Raw genomic sequence first — 13,332 nt, forward strand, 5'->3', positions numbered from 1 at the left:
GATTAGGGGTCATTTGTGATATAAGAATGGATGGAAATGAGCATTCCGTGCTTTACATTCCATGGCAGCTGCTGGCCTCGGATTTCAGCTACTTACAACTTGTGACCAATTAAAAAATAATGGTACCTTAGTGCATGGACCCAGTGTACACCCCCAACCAAAACATGAGTGACTCCAGCTCCAGTCCAGACCAGATGATTGGGATTTCACTTATCCCCTCCATGTGACCCCCCCCACTATACAATGACCTAGAATGAGCCCCGTGGACTATATAAGGAGCCGTCCACCACCGAGAAGACAAAACGAGTCATAGGCACCGCCAAGCTACAACATGGGACTGTCTGACAGCGAGAAGGCCGCCATCTCTTCCCTATGGGAGAAAATCGCACCAGAGGCCAGTATACTGGGGGCCGAATCCATGAGCAGGTAACTATCTTAGAGGGCTTCTGTACCCCAGGACCATGGAGATGTCGAGAGGGTCACCCTTCTTCTTCACCTTACATTGCCTCCAATAGGGTGTGATTAGGAGGGTGGTGGGCAGTGAGGAAGAAGACGTGGAGGCTTTAGTGTCTCAAAAAAGTGGAGGGTACACTTTTTTTTAGTTATTATCTGAAGGCACTGAGTTATTATCTCACAGTTTGACAAACAAAGTCAAAGCTCTGAGATAATAAGGCAGAGACTAATATAATGCAGTAGAGTCTGATGTAATAAAGAAGGTTGAGATGATAAAGGAAAGTCATATAGAAAAACTGCAAGCTGAGATAATGAGGCAGAGACTATATAATATGCCATGGTTAGATAATTATACATAGTCTATTTAATACATAAGGGTGAGATAATAAGGCAGCGTCTATAAAATACAGCAGGGTGAGACAATAAGGACAGAGTCTATTTGATAAATCAGGGTGAAATAAGGTCTAGCCTATATAATACAGCAGAGTGATATAATAAGGCTGAGCCTATGTGATACGTGAGGGTGAGATAATAAGACTGATTGTATACAGTACGCTAGGGTGGGATAATAAGGCTGAATCTATATAACACATAAGGGTGAGATAATAAGGCAGAGTCCATATAATACAGCAATAATAAGGATTAACCTATATAATACAAGACTGTGAGATAATAGGGCTGAGCCTATGTAATACACCAGAGTGGGATAGTAAGGTCAAGTCTATATAATACATAAGGATGAGATAATAAGGCAGAGTCTGTATAATACATAAGGATGAGATAATAAGGCAGAGTCTGTATAATACAGCATGGTGACATAATAAAGCAAAGCCTATATAATACAAGACTGTGAGATGATAAGACTGAGCCTATCTAATACACCAGAGTAGGATAGTAAGGTCAAGTCTATATAATACCTAAGGAAGAGATAATAAGGCAGTGTCTGTATAATACAGCATGGTGAGATAATAAGGCAGAGTCAGATATATATCATATAAGGCTGAGATAATATAGTCGCGCTCATTTCTTCCTAGTTTCTTTTTCTCTATTTGTTGCTCATGGGTGCCGCTATCTCACTTATCCTTAACCCTTTCATGTGTACAGTAATTCCTTTCTTCTTTCTTCCTAGGCTTTTCCAGAACCACCCGGATGCCAAGTCTTTCTTCAGCCGTTTTGACCTGACTCCTGGTTCTCAGGATCTCTTAACCCACGGAGGAAAGATTTTCAACGCTCTCGGAGACGCCTCCAAAAATCTGGACAGTTTGTCCAAGTACCAAGACCTCCACACCAACAAGCTGAAGGTCACCAGAGGGCACATGAAGGTGAGGGGCACGACTCCATGTATTCACGGATGTGCAAAGCGCCAGAATTGGTGCAATAGATGTTCCTTTTCTGTGCGGCTGCGGGCTGCAATTTTTAAGCTGGAGGTGGGCCAAAGGGGCAATATCCATGGCCCCTTACCAGCCTGAGAATACCAGCCCTCAGCTGTCAGCTTTAGCAAGGCTGGTTGTCAAAAATGGGGGCCTCCACGCTGCTTTTTAAAATTATTTAAATAATTAAAAAATACGCCGTGGAGACCCCCCTATTCTTAATAACCAACCTTGCTGAAGCTGACAGCTGAGGGATGCAGCCCCCGGCTGTGAGTTTTGCCTGGCTGGTCCCCAATTGTAGCAGTGCTGACCCCCCGATTGTATCAGTGATGACCCCCTGATAGTGGAAGAGAAGGACAGGACTGTAGTCGTGACCTGTATTCCGGTGGCAGCTGTGTCCAGTCCTTCCCCTACATGAAACAATACTCTTCTCCTCAGCATACCTGCATCTCCAGATCCATCTTCACCCGGGCACTTCCCAGGCCATAACGGTCCCTCTTCTAGGCGACCCCCATCAATGGAGACACAGTCCGAGACAACTTAGGATTTCGCGCGTTACATCCACAGTTGGTACATCATAACATTTACTTCCTTCCTGATCTTTCCCTTGCTTGCTGTCACTTCTGTGCAGTACACGCCCAGACCGGACCGTACTAGCCTGCTTCCCAGTTCCTTCCTGGCCTGACCTCACTATAATGACATTTCCTTCAGCCTGTTTCGCCCCAGACACGAATTCACCAATCACTAGATCTGGTGGCCCCCGGTGAAGCATCCGGCCCATCTGTACCAATCTCGTCGAAGCTCCAACTCCTTTCTTTTCTTTAGTCCAGCCAACTTCTGCCTTAAAAACATTGGCCCAGGCGATGAGACGCCACATCTTCCTTTTCCTGTTCTGACCCACTGCTAAGACCTGCAGTGGCCATGGGTAACGTGGGCAATAACGACTTAATATTACATGACTGCCAAGCTTTCCGGGCCTATAGCCCATGTGGACACTTGGGCGCCCTGGTACCGCAGACAATTATCATAAAACACATCTGTAAACATAAGACAATCAGAGGGAAGGGGAGCATGAAAGACATCATATCTTACCCCCTTACAATTGTACCAGTGCTGACCCCCTGATTGTATCGGTGCTGACCACCTGATTGTATCGGTGCTGACCCCTTGATTGTATCGGTGCTGACCCCCGATTGTATCGGTGCTGACCCCCTGATTGTATCGGTGCTGCTGACCCCCCTATTGTATCGGTGCTGACCACTTGATTGTATCGATGCTGACCCCCCGATTGTATCGGTTCTGCTGACCCCCCGATTGCATCGGTGCTGACCCCCCCAATTGTATCGGTGCTGACCCCCCGTTTGTATCGGTGCTGACCCCCGATTGTATCGGTGCTGACCCCCTGATTGTATCGGTGCTGACCCCCTGATTGTATCGGTGCTGACCCCTTGACTGTATCGGTGCTGACCCCGATTATATCGGTGCTGCTGACCCCCCGTTTGTATCGGTGCTGACCCCCCCCCCCGATTGTATCGGTGCTGACCCCCCGATTGAATCGGTGCTGACCCCCCGATTGTATCGGTGCTGACCCCCTGATTGTATCGGTGCTGACCCCCGATTGTATCGGTGCTGACCCCCTGATTGTATCGGTGCTGACCCCCTGATTGTATCGGTGCTGACCCCTGATTGTATTGGTGCTGACCCCGATTGTATCGGTGCTGCTGACCCCCCGATTGTATCGGTGCTGACCCCCGATTGTATCAGTGCTGACCCCTTGATTGTATCGGTGCTGACCCCCCCGATTGTATCGGTTCTGCTGACCCCCCGAAACAATCAGTGCTGACCCCTTGACTGTATCAGTGCTGACCCCCGATTGTATCGGTGCTGACCCCCGATTGTATCGGTGATGACCCCCTGATTGTATCGGTGATGACCCCGGATTGTATCAGTCCTGACCCCTTGACTGTATCAGTGCTGACCCCCGATTGTATCGGTGCTGTCCCCCTGATTGTATCGGTGCTAACCCCCGATTGTATCAGTGCTGACCCCTTGACTGTATCAGTGCTGACCCCTGATTGTATCGGTGCTGACCCCCAATTGTATCGGTGCTGACCCCGATTGTATCGGTGCTGACCCCTTGATACAGATCAGTGCTGACCCCCGATTGTATCGGTGCTGACCCCCTGATTGTATCGCTGCTGCTGACCCCCCGATTGTATCAGTGATGACCCCCTGATAGTGGAAGAGAAGGACAGGACTGTAGTCGTGACCTGTATTACTGCAGCAGCTGTGTCCAGTCCTTCCCCTACATGAAACAATACTCTTCTCCTCGGCATACCTGCATCCCCAGATCCATCTTCACCCGGGCACTTCCCAGGCCATAACAGTCACTCTTCTAGGCGACCCCCATCAATGGAGACACAGTCCGAGACAACTTAGGATTTTGCACGTTACATCCACAGTTGGTACATCATAACATTTACTTCCTTCCTGATCTTTCCCTTGCTTGCTGTCACTTTTGTACAGTACACGCCCGGACCGGACCGTACTAGCCTGCTTCCCAGTTCCTTCCTGGCCTGACCTCACTATAATGACATTTCCTTCAGCCTGTTTCGACCCAGACACGAATTCACCAATCACTAGATCTGGTGGCCCCCGGTGAAGCATCCGGCCCTTCTGTACCGATCTCGTCGAAGCTCCAACTCCTTTCATTTCTTTAGTCCAGCCAACTTCTGCCCTAAAAACATTGGCCCAGGCGATGAGACGCCACATCTTCCTTTTCCTGTTCTGACCCACTGCTAAGACCTGCAGTGGCCATGGGTAACGTGGACAATAACGACTTAATATTACGTGACTGCCAAGCTGTCCGGGCCTATAGCCCATGTGGACTCTTCGGCGCCCTGGCCCAGTCTGACTAAACTGCTCTTCATCACTAACCTTAACTCTCAGCAGCCCATCCTACAATTAACCCTTTAAGAACCTCCTATCAGGCCCCACTAGTATGCCCCCATCTAGGGGCCCACAATGTAATTACAACTACCCGGTCTATAGAGGACCTATATACTAAGAGTGCCCTCCTCTAATGTCCCAAGGAGGATACACTAACTTTCCCTGACTGTACATATACAAAGAACAAATAATATATATGCAATAATATAATACAGGAATACAAAACAATATATACAGTTCTTCTATACAATGGTAACACATTCAGGTGGCAATACCATAAACAATGAGCGGTAATACATAGTTATACATGTAGCAGTACCGCAGACAATTATCATAAAACACATCTGTAAACATAAGACAATCAGAGGGAAGGAGAGCATGAGAGACATTATATCTTACAATTGTACCAGTGCTGACCCCCCGATTGTATCGGTTCTGCTGACCCCCCGATTGTATCGGTGCTGACCCCCCGATTGTATCGGTGCTGACCCCTTGATTGTATCGGTGCTGACCCCCCGTTTGTATCGGTGCTGACCCCCGATTGTATCGGTGCTGACCTCTTGATTGTATCGGTGCTGACCCCCCGATTGTATCGGTGCTGACCCCCCGTTTGTATCGGTGCTGACCCCCGATTGTATCCATGCTGACCCCTTGATTGTATCGGTGCTGACCCCTGATTGTATCGGTGCTGACCCCTGATTGTATCGGTGCTGACCCCTGATTGTATCAGTGTTGACCCCTTGACTGTATCAGTGCTGACCCCCTGATTGTATCGGTGCTGACCCCCTGATTGTATCGGTGCTGACCCCCGATTGTATCAGTGCTGACCCCCGATTGTATCGGTTCTGCTGACCCCCAGATTGTATCAGTGCTGACCCCCTTTTGTATCAGTGCTGACCCCTTGACTGTATCAGTGCTGACCCCCTGATTGTATCGGTGCTGACCCCCTGATTGTATCGGTGCTGACCCCCGATTGTATCAGTGCTGACCCCTTGATACAGATCAGTGCTGACCCCCGATTGTATCGGTGCTGACCCCCTGATTGTATCGGTGCTGCTGACCCCTCGATTGTATCAGTGATGACCCCCTGATAGTGGAAGAGAAGGACAGGACTGTAGTCGTGACCTGTATTACTGCAGCAGCTGTGTCCAGTCCTTCCCCTACATGAAACAATACTCTTCTCCTCGGCATACCTGCATCCCCAGATCCATCTTCACCCGGGCACTTCCCAGGCCATAACAGTCACTCTTCTAGGCGACCCCCATCAATGGAGACACAGTCCGAGACAACTTAGGATTTTGCACGTTACATCCACAGTTGGTACATCATAACATTTACTTCCTTCCTGATCTTTCCCTTGCTTGCTGTCACTTTTGTGCAGTACACGCCCGGACTGGACCGTACTAGCCTGCTTCCCAGTTCCTTCCTGGCCTGACCTCACTATAATGACATTTCCTTCAGCCTGTTTCGACCCAGACACGAATTCACCAATCACTAGATCTGGTGGCCCCCGGTGAAGCATCCGGCCCTTCTGTACCGATCTCGTCGAAGCTCCAACTCCTTTCATTTCTTTAGTCCAGCCAACTTCTGCCCTAAAAACATTGGCCCAGGCGATGAGACGCCACATCTTTCTTTTCCTGTTCTGACCCACTGCTAAGACCTGCAGTGGCCATGGGTAACGTGGGCAATAACGACTTAATATTACGTGACTGCCAAGCTGTCCGGGCCTATAGCCCATGTGGACTCTTCGGCGCCCTGGCCCAGTCTGACTAAACTGCTCTTCATCACTAACCTTAACTCTCAGCAGCCCATCCTACAATTAACCCTCTAAGAACCTCCTATCAGGCCCCACTAGTATGCCCCCATCTAGGGGCCCACAATGTAATTACAACTACCCGGTCTATAGGGGAAACTATATACTAAGACTGCCCTCCTCTAATGTCCCAAGGAGGATACACTAACTTTCACTGACTGTACATATACAAAGAACACATAATATATATGCAATAATATAATACAGGAATACAAAACAATATATACAGTTCTTCTATACAATGGTAACACATTCAGGTGGCAATACCATAAACAATGAGCGGTAATACATAGTTATACATGTAGCAGTACCGCAGACAATTATCATAAAACACATCTGTAAACATAAGACAATCAGAGGGAAGGAGAGCATGAGAGACATTATATCTTACAATTGTACCAGTGCTGACCCCCTGATTGTATCGGTGCTGACCCCCGATTGTATCAGTGCTGACCCCTTGACTGTATCAGTGCTGACCCCCGATTGTATCAGTGCTGACCCCCTGATTGTATCAGTGCTGACCCCTTGACTGTATCAGTGCTGACCCCCGATTGTATCGGTGCTGACCCCCTGATTGTATCGGTGCTGACCCCCGATTGTATCGGTGCTGACCCCCGATTGTATCGGTGCTGACCCCCTGATTGTATCGGTGCTGACCCCCAAATGGATTCAGTGCTGACCCCTTGACTGTATCAGTGCTGACCCCCGATTGTATCGGTGCTGACCCCCTGATTGTATCGGTGCTGACCCCCGATTGTATCAGTGCTGACCCCTTGACTGTATCAGTGCTGACCCCCGATTGTATCAGTGCTGACCCCCAGATTGTATCAGTGCTGACCCCTTGACTGTATCAGTGCTGACCCCCGATTGTATCGGTGCTGACCCCCTGATTGTATCGGTGCTGACCCCCGATTGTATCAGTGCTGACCCCTTGACTGTATCGGTGCTGACCCCCTGATTGTATCGGTGCTGACCCCCTGATTGTATCGGTGCTGACCCCCGATTGTATCAGTGCTGACCCCTTGATACAGATCAGTGCTGACCCCCGATTGTATCGGTGCTGACCCCCGATTGTATCGGTGCTGACCCCCTGATTGTATCAGTGATGACCCCCTGATAGTGGAAGAGAAGGACAGGACTGTAGTCGTGACCTGTATTACTGCAGCAGCTGTGTCCAGTCCTTCCCCTACATGAAACAATACTCTTCTCCTCGGCATACCTGCATCCCCAGATCCATCTTCACCCGGGCACTTCCCAGGCCATAACGGTCACTCTTCTAGGCGACCCCCATCAATGGAGACACAGTCCGAGACAACTTTAACACTTTCTCTACTTAGGATTTTGCACGTTACATCCACAGTTGGTACATCATAACATTTACTTCCTTCCTGATCTTTCCCTTGCTTGCTGTCACTTCTGTGCAGTACACGCCCAGACCGGACCGTACTAGACTGCTTCCCAGTTCCTTCCTGGCCTGACCTCACTATAATGACATTTCCTTCAGCCTGTTTCGACCCAGACACGAATTCACCAATCACTAGATCTGGTGGCCCCCGGTGAAGCATCCGGCCCTTCTGTACCGATCTCGTCGAAGCTCCAACTCCTTTCATTTCTTTAGTCCAGCCAACTTCTGCCCTAAAAACATTGGCCCAGGCGATGAGACGCCACATCTTCCTTTTCCTGTTCTGACCCACTGCTAAGACCTGCAGTGGCCATGGGTAACGTGGGCTATAACGACTTAATATTACGTGACTGCCAAGCTGTCCGGGCCTATAGCCCATGTGGACTCTTCGGCGCCCTGGCCCCGTCTGACTAAACTGCTCTTCATCACAAACCTTAACTCTCAGCAGCCCATCCTACAATTAACCCTCTAAGAACCTCCTATCAGGCCCCACTAGTATGCCCCCATCTAGTGGCCCGCAACATAATTACAACTACCCGGTCTATAGGGGACCTATACACTAAGACTGCCCTCCTCTAATGTCCCAAGGAGGATACACTAACTTTCCCTGACTGTACATATACAAAGAACACATAATATATATGCAATAATATAATACAGGAATACAAAACAATATATACAGTTCTTCTATACAATGGTAACACATTCAGGTGGCAATACCATAAACAATGAGCGGTAATACATAGCTATACATATAGCAGTACCGCAGACAATTATCATAAAACACATCTGTAAACATAAGACAATCAGAGGGAAGGAGAGCATGAGAGACATTATATCTTACAATTGTACCAGTGCTGACCCCCTGATTGTATCGGTGCTGACCCCCGATTGTATCAGTGCTGACCCCTTGACTGTATCAGTGCTGACCCCCGATTGTATCAGTGCTGACCCCCGATTGTATCGGTGCTGACCCCCTGATTGTATCGGTGCTGACCCCCGATTGTATCAGTGCTGACCCCTTGACTGTATCAGTGCTGACCCCCGATTGTATCGGTGCTGACCCCCTGATTGTATCGGTGCTGACCCCCGATTGTATCAGTGCTGACCCCTTGACTGTATCAGTGCTGACCCCCGATTGTATCAGTGCTGACCCCCAGATTGTATCAGTGCTGACCCCTTGACTGTATCAGTGCTGACCCCCGATTGTATCGGTGCTGACCCCCTGATTGTATCGGTGCTGACCCCCTGATTGTATCAGTGCTGACCCCTTGACTGTATCGGTGCTGACCCCCTGATTGTATCGGTGCTGACCCCCGATTGTATCAGTGCTGACCCCTTGATACAGATCAGTGCTGACCCCCGATTGTATCGGTGCTGACCCCCTGATAGTGGAAGAGAAGGACAGGACTGTAGTCGTGACCTGTATTACTGCAGCAGCTGTGTCCAGTCCTTCCCCTACATGAAACAATACTCTTCTCCTCGGCATACCTGCATCCCCAGATCCATCTTCACCCGGGCACTTCCCAGGCCATAACAGTCACTCTTCTAGGCGACCCCCATCAATGGAGACACAGTCCGAGACAACTTTAACACTTTCTCTACTTAGGATTTTGCACGTTACATCCACAGTTGGTACATCATTACATTTACTTCCTTCCTGATCTTTCCCTTGCTTGCTGTCACTTCTGTGCAGTACACGCCCAGACCGGACCGTACTAGACTGCTTCCCAGTTCCTTCCTGGCCTGACCTCACTATAATGACATTTCCTTCAGCCTGTTTCGACCCAGACACGAATTCACCAATCACTAGATCTGGTGGCCCCCGGTGAAGCATCCGGCCCTTCTGTACCGATCTCGTCGAAGCTCCAACTCCTTTCATTTCTTTAGTCCAGCCAACTTCTGCCCTAAAAACATTGGCCCAGGCGATGAGACGCCACATCTTCCTTTTCCTGTTCTGACCCACTGCTAAGACCTGCAGTGGCCATGGGTAACGTGGGCTATAACGACTTAATATTACGTGACTGCCAAGCTGTCCGGGCCTATAGCCCATGTGGACTCTTCGGCGCCCTGGCCCCGTCTGACTAAACTGCTCTTCATCACAAACCTTAACTCTCAGCAGCCCATCCTACAATTAACCCTCTAAGAACCTCCTATCAGGCCCCACTAGTATGCCCCCATCTAGGGGCCCACAATGTAATTACAACTACCCGGTCTATAGGGGACCTATACACTAAGACTGCCCTCCTCTAATGTCCCAAGGAGGATACACTAACTTTCCCTGACTGTACATATACAAAGAACACATAATATATATGCAATAATATAATACAGGAATACAAAACAATATATACAGTTCTTCTATACAATGGTAACACATTCAGGTGGCAATACCATAAACAATGAGCGGTAATACATAGCTATACATGTAGCAGTACCGCAGACAATTATCATAAAACACATCTGTAAACATAAGACAATCAGAGGGAAGGGGAGCATGAAAGACATTATATCTTACAATTGTACCAGTGCTGACCCCCTGATTGTATCGGTGCTGACCCCCCGATTGTATCGGGGCTGACCCCCCCATTGTATCGGTGCTGCTGACCCCCCCATTGTATCGGTGCTGACGACCCCCCCATTGCATCGGTGCTGCTGACCCCCCCATTGTATCGGTGCTGCTGACCCCCCCATTGTATCGGTGCTGCTGACCCCCCCATTGTATCGGTGCTGACGACCCCCCATTGTATCGGTGCTGCTGACCCCCTGATTGTATCGGTGCTGACCCCCAGATTGTATCAGTGCTGACCCCCCGATTGTATCAGTGTTGACCCCCCCATTGTATCGGTGCTGACGACCCCCCATTGTATCGGTGCTGACGACCCCCCGATTGTATCGGTGCTGACCCCCAGATTGTATCACTGCTGACCCCCGATTGTATCACTGCTGACCCCCCCGATCTGCTTCCTTCCAGCTCCTCGGAGCCGCCATCCAGGAGGTGCTTGCCGCTCACTATCCCGGAGACTTCAACCAAGCCGCCTGGGAAAAGTTCCTTGACGAAGCTTCTGGAATCATGGTGACCAGCTAGTCTCAGAAGACCCGGCTGCGACATTGGTCCAAGTCACGACGTCGTCAGTGCGATCCTTAGACTCTCCATCCTGATCCCCCATCCACAGAGTAACCTGCCACGGACTGACCCCCTGCATCCTCTTGTTAGACTCCTGAGCTGGAATAACGAAGGGTTATTTGCTTTTTTTTTTTGTTGAAAAATAAAATTACATTTCAAAATTAGCAGAAGATGAGAAGTTTTTGTGAACCGCAGCGGGGCCCGGGGGGTGACTGCGACGGCCGAGACCCTTGTCATATGCACTAATCATGGAGGATGAGGAGTCGCCTTATGGAGAGAGCTGGTGGGGCGGCTTTACAACGGACGGTTCCAGCCTGTGGGTCTACAGCTTTTGCAAAACTAAACTACAAATCCCAGCAAGCCCCAACAGCTGTGAGTTGTAGTTTTGAAAAAGCTGTAGGACCATGGGTTGGAGAGGAAGCCGCCATAGCAAGGCTTCCTGGGAAAAGTATGCAAATAAGCTCCTTACTAAGCAGAAAGTCTGGTGCCACCTAGTGGCCGGAGGCATGCAGACGTTAGACCTGATGCACATGAGATGTATGGGGGCACAATGCAGACCAGACCTTACAGGTCAGATTCCATGTGGAGACATTTTTCCTGTTTCATATGAGAAAAGACCAGGACAGAATATAGAGGTGGAGCAGCACTGAATGCGGGCATCATACACGGCGATGCCAAATTCTCCACTTTGGCTAATAGAGAGCAATGTTACATTATTTGCCAACTTTGCCTAGGACTTCACTGTTGCATTTGTCTTTTTTTTGTCTTTTTGGTGTTTTTTTTACTTTGTGCCAAATTCTTTTAATGAGCGCGTTTTTCATTCTACTTTGTTCGCCTTCTCCAGTGCCGGCATCGGGGATTTTTTTTTTCCAGCTAATTCATCAGTTTTTAAACTTTTTAAAAAGCTGCAAAATACTGATGTAAAATCCTGACCAAATACTCATAGTGTGAACGAGGCCTAAGGCTACTTTCCCAAAATCAGTTTTTTACGCTGCGTATTTTTTAAAAAAAAATTGCAAGAAACCTATTTTACTTAACAGGTGCGGAAAATCTGCAACATCAAAAAGTCACCAAAAAATAATTGTGGGAACGTGGATCATCCGAAAATATCGTACCGGTTATGCTAATCGCAGACTGATCAGAGTCTGATCATAGTGTGCGCCAATCTTCTCAGAGGTGGAGGGAAAAAAAAGGTTTCTCCATCTTCTGCATAGTGTCAGTACGTGAAAATCAGATTTCATCCGGGTGCAGTCTGATGTTTTCCCGGGGCGCAATGGCCAAGTCTGATTATCGCCGGTAACCAAGGCGTGCTGCGATTTATTACTCGGACCGGATCAGACTAAGGAAAAATGTGAACATGTGCACAGCCCCATAGAATAACATGGGGACGGACGAAGGTTACCATGTTGTTGAGGAGGATTTGCAATAGAGTCCTTGGGAATGTAGCTGTCACGTTCACATGTTCAGTATTTGGTCTCTCCAAAACCAGGAGTGGTGACGTGTTTCTATGCTACTTTTCCTCTGATTGTCCCAGCTCCTGACCAAAGGCTGAACGTGTGAACGTGGCCTTAGGTTCCTCAGTCTGTCCAGGTGAGTTTCTGTATAATCCCAGGTGAGCTGATCACTTATCCCTAGAAGGGCCCATTACTCCTTATATAAGAGTGATCAGTGGGTCTTCAGGGCAGAGCTGAGGTTTGCAAGGACAATGTCCGGGGTGAAGAACACCATCCGTCTTCTCGTAGACCCTGCAAAGAAAGACTCCATTGGCCTGTCTTACATTGTCTGTGTTATTCTGGAAGGTTTGGCCGGAATTCCTAAATCTGAGGTTTTTTGCCTGCAGGACTCTCCCAGGCGGGGTCTGTATGATATCACCTTCCACGATGGAAGTAATTGTCGTAGTTTCCTTGCCTGTCTGAAACGCCACAAGAGGAAGTCTGTTTTGGAGCACATCAAGTTTTTCCCACTTTTTGGGATGCGAGAGAGGCCCATGATTGTGCACCTGTTTAACCCCTACGTCGACATTGAGGAGGTGATGACCTACCTGGAGCAATACTGCGACTCTGTACGTGGTGGCGTCAAGCAGCGGAATGTCTATGGTATCTTTAACGGGAAGTACAAGTTGTGGGTCTGTCTGAAGTTTGAGCCAGTCTATACATCTGGGATAAAGCACCCCCCAGCAAACTTCTCCATTGCGGGTACACAAGGTTTCCTGATGTAT

At 48.8% G+C, this 13,332-nt stretch overlaps 1 pseudogene; it reads left to right on the plus strand.

The window, feature by feature from the left end:
- The first annotated feature begins 158 nt into the window (after nucleotides 1-158).
- Nucleotides 159-11,217, plus strand: LOC141059983 (hemoglobin heart muscle subunit alpha-type-like; annotated as a pseudogene).
- Nucleotides 11,218-13,332: the final 2,115 nt, after the last annotated feature.

This window comes from Dendrobates tinctorius, unplaced genomic scaffold (genome assembly GCF_039654945.1).
Source record: "Dendrobates tinctorius isolate UK_male_01 unplaced genomic scaffold, ASM3965494v1 ptg000232l, whole genome shotgun sequence".
Taxonomy (NCBI): Eukaryota; Metazoa; Chordata; class Amphibia; order Anura; family Dendrobatidae; genus Dendrobates; species Dendrobates tinctorius.